This window comes from Fringilla coelebs (assembly GCF_963513975.1).
Source record: "Fringilla coelebs genome assembly, chromosome: 8".
In the NCBI taxonomy this organism is placed as follows: domain Eukaryota; kingdom Metazoa; phylum Chordata; class Aves; order Passeriformes; family Fringillidae; genus Fringilla; species Fringilla coelebs.
In genome coordinates, this window is record NC_140066.1 from 9,637,014 (window position 1) to 9,654,119 (window position 17,106).

The 17,106-nt window shown below is 37.6% G+C and overlaps 1 protein-coding gene across 1 annotated transcript in view; it reads right to left on the reverse strand.

Moving 5' to 3' along the window:
- Positions 1–17,106, reverse strand: part of GRID1 (glutamate ionotropic receptor delta type subunit 1) — a 456,933-nt gene that overhangs the window by 311,669 nt on the left and 128,158 nt on the right. The window lies entirely within an intron of this gene.

A 17,106-nucleotide genomic window follows, 5' to 3' on the forward strand; every position in this document is an offset into this window, starting at 1 on the left:
AGCTGTACCTAAAAGCACACATGACACACAAATTAAAAGCAGAGTATATTGTCAAGGTATTTTACTGAATAAAAGCTGTAAATTATAGATTAAGAACTGCCTTAAGACACTACAGAAACAGGTATGCAACCAAAAAGTGAACCTGTATCTTTAGGATACAGATTTGTTTTCAAGCTGAAAAATAATTAAAATTGAAGAAAAATTATTTTCTTTGTTTCAAGCAATTGTTTTAAAGCAGGCATGATTCAGGCTGACTTGAAAGCATGAATTGTTTTTTTTCCCCCTCTGGATGATTACTCTCATCAATATTTCCCCATTGCTTTTGTTGGATTTGTTCTAGTATAGACTGAACTCAGCCCTAAAAAACAAGCTCAATTATTTTGTGCCCACTTTAACCAAGTTGAAAAATCATATAGTAAGTTTAATGTAATATATTCACACATCACACGCCTTTACCGGGTGACTACAGATGCAGAAAAAGTGCCCAACTCTAAGGAGAAACTCTGCAGGTACGTCAGCCGATCTAGCCACAGAGGGAGAGAGAAGGCTGTCGTCTCAAACAAAAAACAGTAACAACCTCACAGGGCTAAGAAGAATTTCACTCGTGCTTTAAAACCCACTTCACACAAGAGCACGGTTAAACCTCACAGTTCCAAGGGTTCAAGCCTTACACCCATCTGTCTTTTACTAAAGTTAAGTTTACACAAGACTCAAAGTCTTGAAGGAAAGACCATCCTGTGGCATATCTTAATGTTGAGCATAAAATTCTCCTATTAAAACTTCTGAATATTGAAATAAAAAATAATAATTTACTTTCCACCTTCCAGATGTTTATAGTCAGCTACATAGCCTGGTTTACACTGTCTTTATTTCTAATCTGTATGAGCACAGCTTTCTTGCAGTTCCTGCATAAGAATTTCTGAATAAAGAAAAAAGTTGACAGTGATGTGTTCAGATCATAAAAATATTCAAATTCACATCCAGCTACATTTTTCAAGCCAGACCTGTAGCTGTACCAATGCAAATCACTTCTGAACCCATTCAGTCTATTATCATATTCATACAAGTTATTTGTTTTATAGACTTGAAATCCCTCTGTGGTGGATTCTATTATTTGTTCATTGTTACATTAACAGTGTTCTGCCCTTGGAAATACCCATGGCATTAGTTGCTGCATCTTTTTTCGTGTTATCTATTTCAACAAGAAAACACATTGTTTTTCCTGTACCTCTTGAAAATAACAATAATACGGATACAGGAAAAAGGATTTATACAAAACAAGGTGAAGGGGAAAAGGAAAAACTGAACACTTAGAATAAGAGCTTCAGATAAATGACTGAACTTCATGGTTTTAACAAGCATATAATGGAAGTCAGAATTCAGATTTAGATCTAGATGCTGAATGAGCTTCAACTAGCAATAAAGGGGTGTTGTGTTCTGCCATGAAATTTACCTCTCCCACAATTTAAACCAAGATAACATTTCAGTGGTTTTGTAGTGAATAGCTGATAGAGAATAATACATAGATCACCTTGATGGAGACACATGACTTAAGTCAGGCAGTAACAAAATTTGAGACATAATAAATCCTATTGTTTTCATGTAAATACGGGGAAATTTTAGAATTTGCTACAAGCTCATGAACAAAAGATGGTTTTTAAAACTTTTGATCAGTTCCTTATGATGATAGAGGCTGTTATAATAAAAGGCTGTTACTCTGAAAGCATCAAGTAAAGGTGTTTAATGGCAAACCCATCTCCATTTTTAAAATTTAGTAAAGATCCTGCGGACTAATTTAAACACTTCAAAAAGCATTTTCTAGAGACCTTAAACTATGCAAAAAGATTACTGCATTCAGCTAACTACAGTTAGCTGAATTGGATTTTTGTTTTCACGTAGAGTTTTATTTTTTAACCATTACAAAATCCAGCATTAAAGAAGAGATGTCATTCATTTCAGAGTTCCCTGGTACCTACTCTCAAGAATAGACTCCTCTAATGCTAATTTAAATCACAGAATCAAACAACAGTCGCCTCTATTAAGTTCATGTTGTGAATCAGACAAATTTGACTGCACAAAATATCATGGCCACCCTAAACAGAAGGCAGATCAATTCACCTCTTTGAACTGTGAAAGAAAGAGATTATGGGCCAAATCCAATCCTCTCAAGTTATCCTTTAGGGCAAATTGCAGTTAATTCCTGAGAGCGACACAGCAGCTGAGGCTGGAATCCACCCACACACACACTCTCAAGAGGATCAGCAACTGCAGGTTGCTCAGGACCATTACAGTAGAAAATCTGTGAGAATCACTCCTCAGGATATAGGACCCAAAGTTTTTTGGAGAAAAAATAAAACAAACACTTGATTTAACTCTAGAGACTTCACAGAGGAAATTCCGTACTGTGTTGCTGCTTTCATTCCCACTAAATTCTTAGACTTCCCTTGTTAGAGATTATACAAAACCAACAACATTTTTATTAAAAAGCACATTTCTCAGTAGCTGTTCTGTCACACAGATTGTTACACAATATATTGATAGAATCCAGAGAGATTAGGTTTCCTTAATCATTTAACATAATTCCATTTTCAAAGCACACCAGACCCCGTTAATCCTTATGTACCTCATGTTTTACACTGTGCAGAGGTCAAAGAGTCAGCTGTAACACCGTGCACTATTTTCCCTCTTGGTGGAGCATACATGGAGAGGATACTGGAGAGCATACATCATATTGAAAACTGAAGCACAACTAGATGAAATCTCTTTCACTTATCACAGACAGGATTCTACCCAATGATTTTAGCCATGTTCCCAACTATCCAAATGATGTTATATAGAATCAAATTACCAATTAACACACTAAAAAGATTTAAGATGAAACTAGAAAAAAAATTATGAAGCTGTTTACTGCTATTTGGTGACTACTCACATGCAGAACTCTGGCTGGGCAAGATTTAACTCTTGGAAATATAGCTCAGTATTTCCCAGCAGGCAATAGAAAATTGATTTATTTTAATAATCAGCTCCCTCAAATCAATTTAAATTAAAAACTAGAAATTCATTCACATTTTAAAAGAAAAGCAACTAGAATATGCAAGCCAAAGGAATGAGAGACATAGACAAAAAGTCAACTGCATAAATACAAGCTACAATTGAAGGTCCACAGGCTTAGCTCAAAAGGGTCATGTGGCTATTTCATGACCCTTGAGAAGCTTGAGAAGCAGCAAACCGTATGTCAGGGGACGTGAGTCAGTAGAGGAATAATTGTCTGTTAAGAGAAAAATGATTGAGATGTTATATCCATGACTTCTCCAATACAGATTAAATGAGATAGATACTAAGAACAAGAAATTGTACTTTCTGTAGCCTAAAATTCACTTACATACTTTGCTGTTATACTAACCAAGACCATATTGCCATGATTTAATCTAACCTCAATCATAAATCTTCATCTTTGGCAGAATTTAAAACTGCAGATTAGACTTAATATGCATATCCTTAGCTAGGATACAAGGAGATTTTATCAAGGACATTCTCCCAAATAAATCATCTTCAGAGAGAAGTTCTTTTCACTTATTGCACTAGCAAAGATATTTGAAATTTTTACATACTGCCATTTAGGATATTATTGTTAGATAACAGATTGAGATAGTGCTTATCACCATTCTAAGTAACATGGGTTGAGCTAATGAAATCTGTGCATGTACATTTCATGCCTTGCTGAACTAAATTTTAACAAATTTCATAACATGTTGAGTGGCTCTACTTTCTTATTTGCAGAGATGTTCCACGTCCAGTTAAAGAACATATTTAAGTTTCTAGATTTCAGACGTAGGGCTGAAAATTGCAAGTTTGATTCCTCGAGGAACAGTTTGAATTTGTTTCATAATGTTCATCTCGTTGATTCAGTTCAACTTGAAGCCAGTACATCTGTATGTGGTTCCCATATGATATTCACAGAAACTGCTCTGAGTTCTTTTGCATCTCCTGACACAGTCCACACATCCATTGCAACAATTACAGGGCATATTTACAAGCATCCAATTTTGAAAACACGTTTTATGGCAACAAATCACTCTCACAGTACAGGTCCCAGTTACTGCTGTTACATGTGGTGATCTCAAAGGACCACAACAGGCTCCTCTGTGGTACATGTTCTGCTCCTGTTACTGTTTCTAGGGTAACCCGCATTTGCTCAAGGCCCTACAGTGCAGCTAGTGTCATGGGAGACCTCATGCCTGTACCTCAAACAGATGAATATTTAGTGTGCTAAAGACTAGCTCCAATTCACAGTTAGTGAGGTTTTTTAGTTAAAAAAAAATCTCAAAAACCTAAACACAACAAAAAACACCAACCTCTGCAACCTGTAAGATTGATGTCAGAATTTCACAAGAAAAGTCAAGAATGATCTCTGCCATATTTTTTTCCTCTTCTCCCCTTCCTCAGCTTCCTCTGCACCAAACATAATTTTAAAAACTAAAAATTTTAAAAAAATAAATAAATAATAAAAAAAGGTGCATGTTTACTTTGGTCAGATACCTGGATGCTGTTCCTCGCCAGGAGAGAAAGACATGAGTTTCCACACAAATGAGGAAAAAATCAATTTATAAGCTTGGACTTATCTGTGCCTCACCTCAGTTAGTTGCTGTGAGCACAGGCAACACATATTTCAGAAGTCTGGTCCTAAATGGTTCATGGCCTGTTTAACACAAGCAACAGCTCTTAGACAATTAAAAAGAAAAAAAAAACCACAACACCTACAAGTCAGAGATCATTTGGTTGTCAGCTCTTTGAAGCACCAAGCTGCATTAGCCACTACAGAAAACAAACCCATTTGATCTACCAACAAACAAGATGAAACTGAGCTCAGCCAGAAGCACAAAGACTTCATAAGTCAATATTCAGCCCAAATGCACTGCTTTGCAAGAACACGTTCAAGGCATGGCCACTTCACTAGAGCTCTTCAGATTGTTCAAGGCAAGCACCTTTTGAATAGTTTATCTCACAGCTAAGAGTGGCATGAAAAGCTGGCAAATTCCTCCCAAAAGAACGTGGTTAAATATGCCCATGAAACAGCATTTCTAGGCAATAAAACAAAGGAGAAGCAGGCCACTTCCTCCATAAGCAGCAACAGATTTTGTAAAAAACTTGAGTGTTCTCCAAAATGCCCCTGAAGAACGTGAGGTCACTCTGCATGAGAAGAGTTCAGAGACAGGATCATCAGCAGCTCAAAAAAGTAAATGAAGATGCTGAAAGCCCCTAGTCTGCAGCTGGCTCCTCTGCTCATTGTTCACCCAGGTTACACAGCCTGCAGGGCAGCAAATCCTCCAAACCAAATTAGAACATTTGCTTTGCACAATACCGCAGGGAAAAAGAAAAAAAAAAAAAAGATGAAATGCAACACCACTGATCTACTGAGAGCAAGGCAATGCCCGAGTGCTGCTGATGGAGTATGAGGAACAGCCAAGGGAGGGAATTTTGCTCTGCTATTTCAAATAGCTGCTTATTAAACACAAATCTAATGTCTTTCAAGAAATTGCTTTAGCTTTGTAGAAAAAGCTTGCTTTTTTCCTGAGGTCTGGCTTTCTGTGATAGCTGTTGCACTAAGATAGCCTTTATTAAAACTGTTCTGCACCACTCTTTCATTTGTGACAAAACAGCAGCCATGAACACCTAAAAATCAGAAATCACTTCTGCAAGAATTAGGATCCTATATGGTGAGTTCTTTTGCTTATCTCCAAATGCAGTGTGCTAACATGTATATATATATCATTCTTATATTTAAAACTATAGCCAAGGCTAGACATAGTTAGAAGACAAAAAAGAACAAATCTGTTGGTAATTATTTAGCAGAGGCTTAGTTACTATGGTGATGAGTTTCCTGTAAGTACCATAGTCAGAGACAGCACCAAACATTTTTGACACTATATCTTTATTTTTCCATTATATTTAGAAATATCTTTGTCCTGCCCTAATGCTTTTCTAAATGACCAAAGTATAAAAGGCACTTAAGACAGATTTGACAGGTGCAAAGTGCTGAGTAAAAAGGGGTTGTAAAGAAAAAATATTTTTGATTATTGTAATGTTTTAACAAGTGAGTATTAAGTAAATACACTACTGAATTAAACATCAACCCTGATCTATTTATTAGAAGCAAATATCAACTGAAATGAAACATAGGCAAGAAAGAGTAGATTTTAATATTGACTAAAGTGAGCACTCATGCTCTTTACAATCACATGCTCTAAATTTTATTACCAATACTTATTATGAGATAGGTGCAATTGTGGTTTTAAGTTCAAGTCCAATAGGCAGGCCTGCACTGAAGAGGAGTTTTGAACTAGATTAGTGCTCAAAATCTCTAGAGGTTAAGGAAATTTGCAATTTTATTTGCAACTGGTGGTTTGAAAGACCTATGTGACACCATGGGGAGATATTTCCAGCTGGCCCAAAGGTGGCAGCATCAGCTCTGAACAGTTCTCCTGTCAGTCCTACCCATCTTGCCATTTCAACGTCAACAAAGTGCTCTGAGCTGGGATTTCCTAAAGTTTTGTGTGGGATAGAAATATCTGACTGCCAGTTATGCAGGCGAAGTCCCTTCCTAAAACAAAGCAAGCTAGAGCCTGAGAAGTACCACTTCTCACCGACCCACCTATCCCTCAACATTTCACGCTGTCACTTCACTGTACAACTTCAGAAGTCCTTAACCTTGGTATTCAAATTCAGACATGGCCAGATAAATCGGGGGGTTGGGGAGGTGGGGTTTTCTTTGCTTCATCACTTGCAAGCTTCCTTTCCACATAGGATGACAATGGATAGGGTTGTGTGTCAAGCTAGAAGTGCATAGATTGAGATAAACACTCAGAGTACTTGTCTACTAGACCACACTGCAGCTCTATTTTATGAGGAGATTAGCTGCTCTTTACTCACACTTCCTAGAAAAAGAAATAAAGTAATGAGGGGCAGGGAGAGCTGTTTGCAGAGAGCACAGAGGTCTGAGCAGCAGTTGCCGTGGCTGGGCTGGCAGGATCTGGCCCCACGTTCTAATATTAGAATGGATTATACTCGCTGCACTGACACTCTGCTTTACTCAGCTCATTGAGACAGACACTTGGCATCAGAAGCAACATACTAGCTCAAGCATGTGCACATCACTGTAACAAACTGGCATATGGCTATTTTCAGAAAATCTGCATTTGGCACACAAGGTGAATGTTTCTGGATTCTACCATGTGACCTTTGCAACACTGGAAGGAGGGAACTTTGTCCTAGTCCTCCTACTGAGGACTGACTGTAACCACCTGGGAACAGCTAAAGGTTGCAAATACTGTAACAAATGAGGCTGATTCCCTCCCACTCTCCCTCAGTATTTTGCTAAAGTCAAAAGCAATGTGTAAAAAATACATGGTCCTGTTCTTGCTGCCTGCAATGAGCTAGCTGTTCCATGCAGCCTTCTTAGAAAGGTGAGAAACCCTGACATACCTATTTTTCTAAACAAAGTTGAATAATTATTTACTGCTGCAAATTGTTCATGTGTGTACATTTTGATACTCTTTAAATCATTCTGTTACACTGTAAAAGGAAAAACTACACCTAAAGAAAACAACAACAAAAAAAAAAAAGGCAGTGACCACAGCAACTGTTTTTGCATTCTCTTGCCATCTCCCAGCTGTGTGGGGTGGAAGGCACCAAATGCAACCGACCCATTTAACATCACCTACTTACCTCTGTCCTCTGAACTTTACTTACCTCAGTGACAAGATGGTGTTACTGTTACTGATCTATATCATCACTGCAGTTTTACTGAAGATTCTCAAATGTCAGCCTGTTGATATGCTACTAATTAATGCTCTTTGCAGATCATTTTAGAAAAGCCAAGCACTCAGCCGATCCAGCTTAGCTCCTATTAGAGCTGGCTTCTCCATGCAAGCTTGACATTGCCTGGTATTGGAACCTTTAAACCATTTCTGGCTGCCTGGTACTTGAAGGACTGTACTTGCCAGGACTCATTTCACCGTTAATTACAGAACATGATATCTTTTTCTGCATATTGATGTAACTCGAAGCAGGAAAGGAAGATTTTAAATCCAAGCTATGAAATATCCAACATGACCAAGGCACTGGGAGCACTACACTTCCTCTTTCCCCAAACCACAGTCACACTGGGTTTGATGCTAGCAAAGGAGCAATTTTAGCCAGAATTTACTCTCTTCTAGAGCTGAGACAACAAAACAGATCCTCTCACTGAAGGGGGGCTTCTCAGATTAGCAGCCAGCTCAGTGAGCCGTACTACTGAGCACTAGAATTGGGACCATCCAGACATGAACCTCAAGTGAGGGAGAGGGGACCAGCTCATCTTTTTCTCATCTAATTAAGTACAGGAAGCATAGCTCCCAGGAGAAGGGCCAGCAATAACAGGGAGCACAGCTTGGTGAAAGCATCATTGAGCTGCCAGCTCAGGAAATGGCTAGGATTTGGAAGCCAGTCTTACTCTGCTGGACCCAACTGCCTCCACAACACAGACCAACATGTATTCCAGAAAAAGAAATGCATGAGCTAGTTCAATAGCAAGATATAATTTTTCTTTTATCATCAATTTTCATCATTTTTTCATTTCATAATAAGCAATACATATTTCCAGATACTTTATGTCCAGGTTATTTGGCCTGTCCCATGCTTTGCATTTCAAATCAATTCTCAACACTATACTGGTTACTGGTCACAGAAAAAGCTATCATCCCCCCTAAAACCATACCCTCAGTGTACCATGGCATTTTTTAAACTAATTTCCTTACTTATTAAATGCCTCTCTACCAACTCTTCTAAAGTATTTCCTAATCACTGGTTGTCATTTGTCATTCCTACAACACAAAAATGACACCCTCATATAAAACAGTCTTTTGCCTGTCTCAGAAATCTGAAAGAACTTTGCCCAAGATTCATCCTTTTATTTGATGCACTGAAACAGAATTATTTCAAAGTTTTTTTGTCAGTTGAAAGGTTATTTTGCAGAAGTTACATCAGATCATGTAATTGCAATCTAATTATATTGCTCTTATCATTCTTAAAGGAAGTTCTACTGATTCAACTTTATCAAAAAAAACCCAAAAAAACAAGGGAAAAACCCACAAAAAAGCACATTTTTTCGAGTTACATAGAAGTACCTTGCAGTTCTAAAACAAATGAAGAGAAAAACATTCCACTCCAACCAGCCAGGTCTTGGCTGCTACAACACTGCCAGACAATGCTGACACTGGGGCTTGGGAACAGTCCTGGCTCTGCCATTGTTTGTTGGCTGCACAATCAACACAGATCAATTTCAGCGATCTCTAACACTCTAACTTCCAGAAGAGTGCAATTATTAGCAGTAAGTGAGGGACAGAACAGCACAGACAAGGAAAGAAACCCAGAAGATATAAGAGAAAAGTATGGAAAGCACCCCTGGAGGAAATGCATGGCTGGCAAAGTTAAACCATAGAGGGTATGAGAATGAAGAAGTGTCTGGCCCAACTTTTTTGAAACAGCATTCAAATGGCAAAAGGAGTTGTGTTCACCCCTGGAAGACATCCCTGCTTCCCTCGTGCTGATAAAGCCTCCACTACATTTACTTAATGTGGTTACCACATCCATCTAATGCAAAATTATATGAGCACAATATTGGCTCCCACAGGAGCCAAAAGAAAAAGTTGTTCCAATTTTTTTGTACTATTGTCATTTTGTCTTTAATTTGCGGTTTATATTCTTCTTTATTAGTGTTGCCAAGGAGTAATGAGAATTGAGAAAAAGACAAATGAAAACGCTCACCTGATTGATCTGAAATCACTGAAGCAGCTGTCACAAAATACTGAAATATCTTTTGTTTCACTCAGTCTACAACTAATACAATGCAACATGAGAACTGCACAGGACAATCAGTGGAGTTTAAAACAGCAGCGCAGGTGACACCCAAAGATTTTACAATCTGTTTAGAGTGGTATTGTTAATGACATTAGACTTTGTGCAGGCTTTAAAAAGACTTCTTCCATTTACAACTCTTATGCTGTAGTCACTTCTCTTCCTGCACTACCCCTTAATATTGAAATGGAAAATTTGAACTGGCTTTTAAAGTGATTTATTGTGAAGAAACAACCACAAGCTCAACAACCATAAGATTTACATGAATATAAGACAAATTCAGCTTCTCTCTTTTCACATTTTACTTAGAACTGTCAATTAAAACAATGCAAAGGAGGCAAATAGTATAGTTTAAGTATTCAACAAAACCTGAAGAGATGACAGATCTTCATCAACATGTAAGGGCAATATTGAGTCTCCTGATGAACTTAATTAAGTAACCTCCTAAGCACACAATTGATATCCAAACATTTTAGCTCTGCATTGTGCACTCTAAGTGTTTTCTAAACCATCTACATTGCAATCAAGAACAAAACCACAGCAAGTAAAGCTGCTGCATCCTGTGCAATACAGATGCCCCACGTACACAAATCACTACTGCTACCATGTAAAATAATTGCATTATTTATTTCACATATATAATACAGCTGAGCAAGCTGCAGTAAGACACTGCAGCCCACTCAGCTTTGCCTATCTTTTTCACCCCCAGCAGGCCTTCAGTGCCCCAAGCACCTACAGCAAGATTTAAAAATTCTGGCCAGTCCTGAAGAATAACTTCATCTCTCAGCCACATCCCCCTCCCTGCTCACCCTAGCAAACAGCAGCCGGCAGGGAGGAAGCCATGCACAGGGGAGCTGCAGGAGAAAGGCTGAGCACAGGGCAAGAGGTTCCCATCACAGACCACATTCCTCTGGAGTGCAGCAGCTGGGTTTCTTGTCCATGCCCTGCATCCATACAGAAGGTATAAATTCCCATGTTCCTGTGCACACATGCAGGCAAGTCTGTTTGCCTGTCAAATCACTTCTTAAATTGTGCACTCGCTAAGCAAACCTGTGTAAACAATCAAATCCCTAAGTGCCAGAAGAGGAAACACCACCCATGTACCAAATGGAGGGAACTGGGATCCTGCCTGGAATAAGCCCAAACCTCCTTCTTCCTTTTCTATATTTATAATGGGTGCTATGTGTAAGAAAAGGAATTAACAATCTGTCAATTTGCTTCTACGCCTTTTGATGCTCACGAAACTGCAAACAAAACTCAAGCAACCACTGCCCATTGATTGCTTCAACCCTTTAATTTTCTTGCTCTTCCCCACCATGAATGAGATGGTCATGTACCAGCTCTTATTTATGCTAGGGTAAACCACAAAGTCAGCATCAGGGACCTTTTCTGGCATAGCTGCTCTCATGTTAGCTAGCTGCCAGCTATAGAAAAAACCTAAATTGACAGGGAACTGCTAAGCCACAGTCACACGAACACATTGATGTTCTGCATGTCAAACTATCCTGGAATGTCAAAATGCCCTGTCTTCCAGCTTTATAATCTACGGGATGCAGTGACTATTGGCCACAATGCGATTCAGCACACGGCAAACAAAGCTGCAATTCACTGACACTGTCCCTCCACTCATTCAAAATAGTGCAGACCATGCTCCATACTGCCCCAGTAATTTCACACATGATGTTTCCAAATCTGCCAAATGACAACTAGAACAAAAATGGCAAATATCTGACAAGTATAAGTACTGACATGGACAAAGATAACAGACTAAAATTTCAACTACCAAGCTGCTAAGCATGTGTCTTTGTAAGCAGTTTAATTCACAAGAGAAAGTCAGCCTCTAACCAACTCACCAGAACCAGAAAATTCATTCAGAAAACTTTCCATAGACTAGCAATGAGATTTTATTGCTTTTTGAATCTATTCAAATTGTTAGAGCTATACAGAACCAGAAAATGCATTCAAGACAGTGAATAAGTCTAAGTCTATGATATCATTAAGTCTAATGATAAGTCTATGCTAGACTAAAACCCATTTTCTTTCCATTTACTGTATGAAGAACCAAACAGATCCAAACCACATGCACATCTAGCTACGTATAAAGGGGATTTTTAATATATACATGTACACATACCTATAAAACAAATATTTGGAGATGCATTTCATGGACACAAAAAAAAAACGTTCACTAAGGTCAGCTGGTTCTTCTGAAGGGACAAAGAGGCAGCCTGCATAAACTTTTTAATCTATTGTCTCTCCTCCTCTCTGAGTGTTTGGTGTTCCAGAAAACTTTCCATAGACTAGCAATGAGTTTTTATTGCTTTTTGGATCTATTCAAATCGTAAGCGACATACGGTGTATAATCAAAGACATGAAGTAAGGACAAATGGAAAGGGCATCCTTAAAGCAGGTTATTTCTGATTCTAGTGTTTGCTTCAGTCCAAAAAGTTAAAATGTTAATTTACCCATTCTTTTGAAATCTCTGACATGGTGATAATTTGAGCCTGTGTGTAGTCACAAAGGGCAAAAGTTACTTTCTTCATTTTTGTATAGTCAAAACATACCAGAGGTCTTTTGAGCAAACAACCAAAGCTGTACAATTTTCTAGGTAATTTTCACTTCTCTATGATAAAACCAGTTATGTTCTGCTACCATGTCCATCAGTTCAGGAAAAACTCCTTCATGCATACCCCTTACATGCCTCATATTCCACAACAGAAAAGTTTGCTCAGCCTGAGTTGTGCTTTACATTTTATCACTTTTCATCAAGAACCTTTCCTAAAAGGGAAAAGTCTCCTTCCTCCCACAGAATAATTATGAAGCAGTAGCCAAAAACCTGGCGGCAATGGACAAACAAGAAATAAACACACTTTATCTGTTTTCTTTTTTGTTGTTTCAGAAATTACATGGTCTAGCTTAACCCTGCATGGCAAGTCTGTATTTGCATCATTTGTAATCTCTGAGATAATGTTATGGTCTCTGGCATGTCTCTGGTTTAATGCAAGTTATTGGAGAATGGTATGAATTCTCTGCAGTGATTTCACACTGAATTTGCAGTGGTATGTAGCAAACAGGGAAAAAAATGGACAGATACACACACAATATTTTATCTTCCTTCCAAAAAACAAATGGCAATAACATCTGTAATACACTCATAAACAGAACTCTAGGCTTAGAAAAGAAGTCTTACAACAAAGTACTTAACTAAGATGGAAAATATTGTAACTTGTGTTGAAATCAAAATTAGTATTTTGTGCCAGCCAGACCCCCACGCCCCCCCAAAAAAAAGTCATTACTTAAAGTTACAATGAAATCTGGAAATTATATTCTTTAGTAATTCTATTTACCTTAGCTACAAAAAAATTCAACATCAAGTTCTTTGTATCTGATCATTCAGTGTAGATACAAAATACTATTGTGTTTAGCCAATACAGGAAAGACAGTAATAGTCAGTGTTTTAGAAACCTGTTTGTGTCTCATTTATAATCAAATTTTCTCTGAAATAAAAGAAAAATATGGATCTGCTTTATGCTTCCTCTCCTATTCTTCCTACTCCCCTTTCCTGTTATACTTTTTTTATTTAATCCTTTGTTTGGGATGTTTGCTTTATGAGGCAGAATAGATGACAAGGGAAAAAGACACATGCAATGCAATGAGCTGTTGCATTGTTTCCACAATTTCATGTGTAATAGAGTCGGTGCTCTCACAAATTACTTGCAAAAAAACTAGTTTTGGCAACAACCTAAGCTGAGGAAGGGTAAACAAAGAAAATAATGTAATTAATTTTTAAAAAATAATTAAAGTCAGCCTAGGATCACAGACACAGTAATACCATTTTCAAAAACCTACCATAGAATTCTAGTTCTGACTGAGAATTAACTGAGTATGAATTCACTTTTCTAAATGAGCATCTTTCGAGCATAGTCTTATCCATTCTGCTTTTGGTTATTTTCCACTTACACTGCTTCATTTAAACTCTAGTAACCCAAAACCAGGCTTTGATTCTAGTTCAAGATATTTTTAGCTGAGTATGACAGAAATACAAGTTAGTTGGTGTATGTTGCTGCCATATGCATAATAACTAAGAGACAAGAATTTCTAAGGACTTAGTAACAGTTTCTCCTGATTGCATGATATTAACACAAATTTAGATTACAGCCTGGTTAACGATGCAAAACTGTTCACAGCCCTCTTTAGATATTCTTCTCCACAACATGAAGTAATACATGTCTGAGCAAGTATAGATGCCCAAATGAATCTATACTTGGAGATTGTTGGAGTTGTCAGGATAGCCAACTCCAAGGATCATACTCTCCTAAAATATTAGTGTTTCAACATTTCACATCAGCTTCCAACTAAGAAATTATATTTTGCAAATTAACAAGTGGGGCTTAGAGAAAAAAAAAATTAATCCATCATGTATTTCTCAGAAAGTCACTGAAAATTCACTGATAGCAGCTTTGAATCAAACTTCTCAGGTTAAGGCTCTCAGACAGTTTCTTTAATTCACAGAAGAGACAGCATCTCTCCAGTAAAGCCCCCTGCTGATGCCAGTAATGAGCATAAGGCACAACAGAATCAAGCATTTCACTTTCCTGTGCATGAGTATGCCCTACTTTAGTATTGCTCAGGTAAAATTTTGGCAAATCATGGTATTTCTACAAGGAGTTGGCTTTGATAATTCAGAAACATTTTTAAATCTCCTAATTTCTGATTTTAATGTAACCTAGATTACCCCAGATCTTATAAGCAGCTCACATAGAAATGATCTCTCAACTTCCAATTCATCAAGTTTTCCATGTGTTACTTTTTACCTGTAAAGCGCAGAAGAAATTTGGAACCTGTGGAAAAGGCCATCTGTAGTGGGTAAGCTTCATTATCAGCAATACTAAAAGAAATCTATTTTTAAATGAAGATTCCTGTTAATTAGACTTATTTGATTGTTGCATCAGTCAGACAAGTATTTTTGAAGAGAAATCTAGTTTTTCTGTTGACGCGGTAAGGCTGAGATTGTTCTAAGAAGTGACCAATCACGTTCTGTAATGTTCAAATTCACATTATGCCTTTTTTTAAAAATACAAAGGTTTTAGAAACAGCTACTAACAGAACCAACACAACTTTACATTGCTTTGTGGTTTTGTTGGGTATTTCTTTCCTCTAATTAAATTAAATTTGGACTGCTGACTATGGAAGCAAATCAAGACAACCACACAAATCTTCCATTCAGCTACAAAGGGCAATAAAAATCCTCAGGAGCCAGGAACTTCCTTGTTAATGAAGTACACACATGCATTCACAGAAGTACAAAATGACAATAAAAATACATATATAACCTTGAAATACTGCTTGGGAAAATTACAAATTAATTTTTTTTTAAACACGTACACTCCCACTTGCAGCACAATATATCACAGGAAAAAAAGGGGATAAAAGAAGGAGGAAAGTGTTATTAAAAAGGCTTATTGTTATTAAAAAAACTCAGAGGCCTTTCCTGATGGTTACATAAGTACTGTAAAAGCAAGATGTTCTTGGCAATCAGCAGAGCTTCACTGTGCTTGCTACACTGGTTTCATTAACTATTACATCATGCTTAATTTCCATAATTGGCTTCAACTTCACTTTATAAGCTAGTCTAATTTAGTTTTTATGCATATTTTAATTTAATACAGTTTGTTCTTCACTGTAAACCCTTCATGGGCCACATATTCATCCTGTACTACCTCATTTAGAACTTTTTCTAAGAGCAAAACTACAAGGACAAAGACCACAGTGTCTGGGGAGTAACCTTTTCTTTCAGCTCCAACAGTTGAAATTCTCATCCAGGCCCCCATCACACAGATATTTGACTAGCAAAACCTTCTCATTTTGTGCACTCAAGACAGAAGGACACACTCCCCCCAGAAAGAAAAAAAATAAAAAAACACAACTACTGAGAGTAGGGTTACTTATATTACTCTATTCTTCCATAAATCTAGGTCTCTGCACTAATTCTCTTATCCTCACACATGAGACAGTTCAGCTTTTTAGCCTTAACCTTCTTGACTTCACTGTATATTCCAGTACATTTTCACTCTTTCATCCAGATCCATAGTTAAACATGATCAAATATTCAGGGACTTGGGATCTGGCACATCAGACTCCACAGAGCACCCGCTTCTCCCATAAAAAAAACCCTCCACTTCTTGTCCTCAGTTTCACTCTTCAGCTACCCTCAAACATACCCATCTGCTCTGCTCTCCTGATTCACATCTCCAAATCTGCTTTTATGCTGACAGCTGTAATGATGAGCTAACAGAGGTCATTCATTCTTTGATGTACTTCTCCTTCTATGTGCTCCACTTTTACTGAGTAAATTCAGAATGTTTACTGATCTAATACATCCAGTTCTCACCTTCTCTCCCCATCTCCGCTTCTGTTATACCCTGTTTTCAAATGTCTAAAATTAGAGTGATATCTCCTGAGGGAAGAGTACACACTTTGTTAGCTGAAGCTTGACAACTTTGGTAGCACAGCTTTTGCAGATACAACATCATCCACAACACTCTAACATACAGAATAAGTGAAAACGTGACACTAACGTAATGCAGAGCCCAACAGACTTCACAGCCACTGCCTCTCAAAACACAACTGCACACTGAAGAAAGCACTGACCTAGAAAGGGAGGAATTATTTGGATGGCTTTGCTATCCACTATGTAGCAAACCTGACTCACCTAAAAGGCACAGAAGACCTCTATGCTAGGAAAATGTTTACTAACAATATGATTAAGCTCAGTAGTTACTCAGAGCCAAGTTCCCTGCATAACTAGGCCTCCAGCTGCTACTTGCATTAAAATAATGGGGACTTGCCCCCTTCTCCTGTGGCCTAATGAAAACACAGTGGAAGAAATAGCCATGTTAAAAAGCAATTCCTATGCACCTCTCTCCATTTGAGTGATGCACAACCTGATAGTGCTCACCAGATCGGGAACAAAACTCTTGGTCTTTAGTATGAATTAGATTTTCATGAACCTTTGGACCTTTAATTTGGAGGCTAAAATTGTCAGTAGCTTATTGGCTTCTACAAAAAAGCCAAATATTTTAAAAAATACAAAAAAGATAAGCTTGTGATGACTAAGAATAAAATTACATTATGTATCAACTTTCAGGAAAAAAAAATCTTTATTCATCGACTGAATGTGATCCAGCCACAACAATTTAATATTCCCCAGTA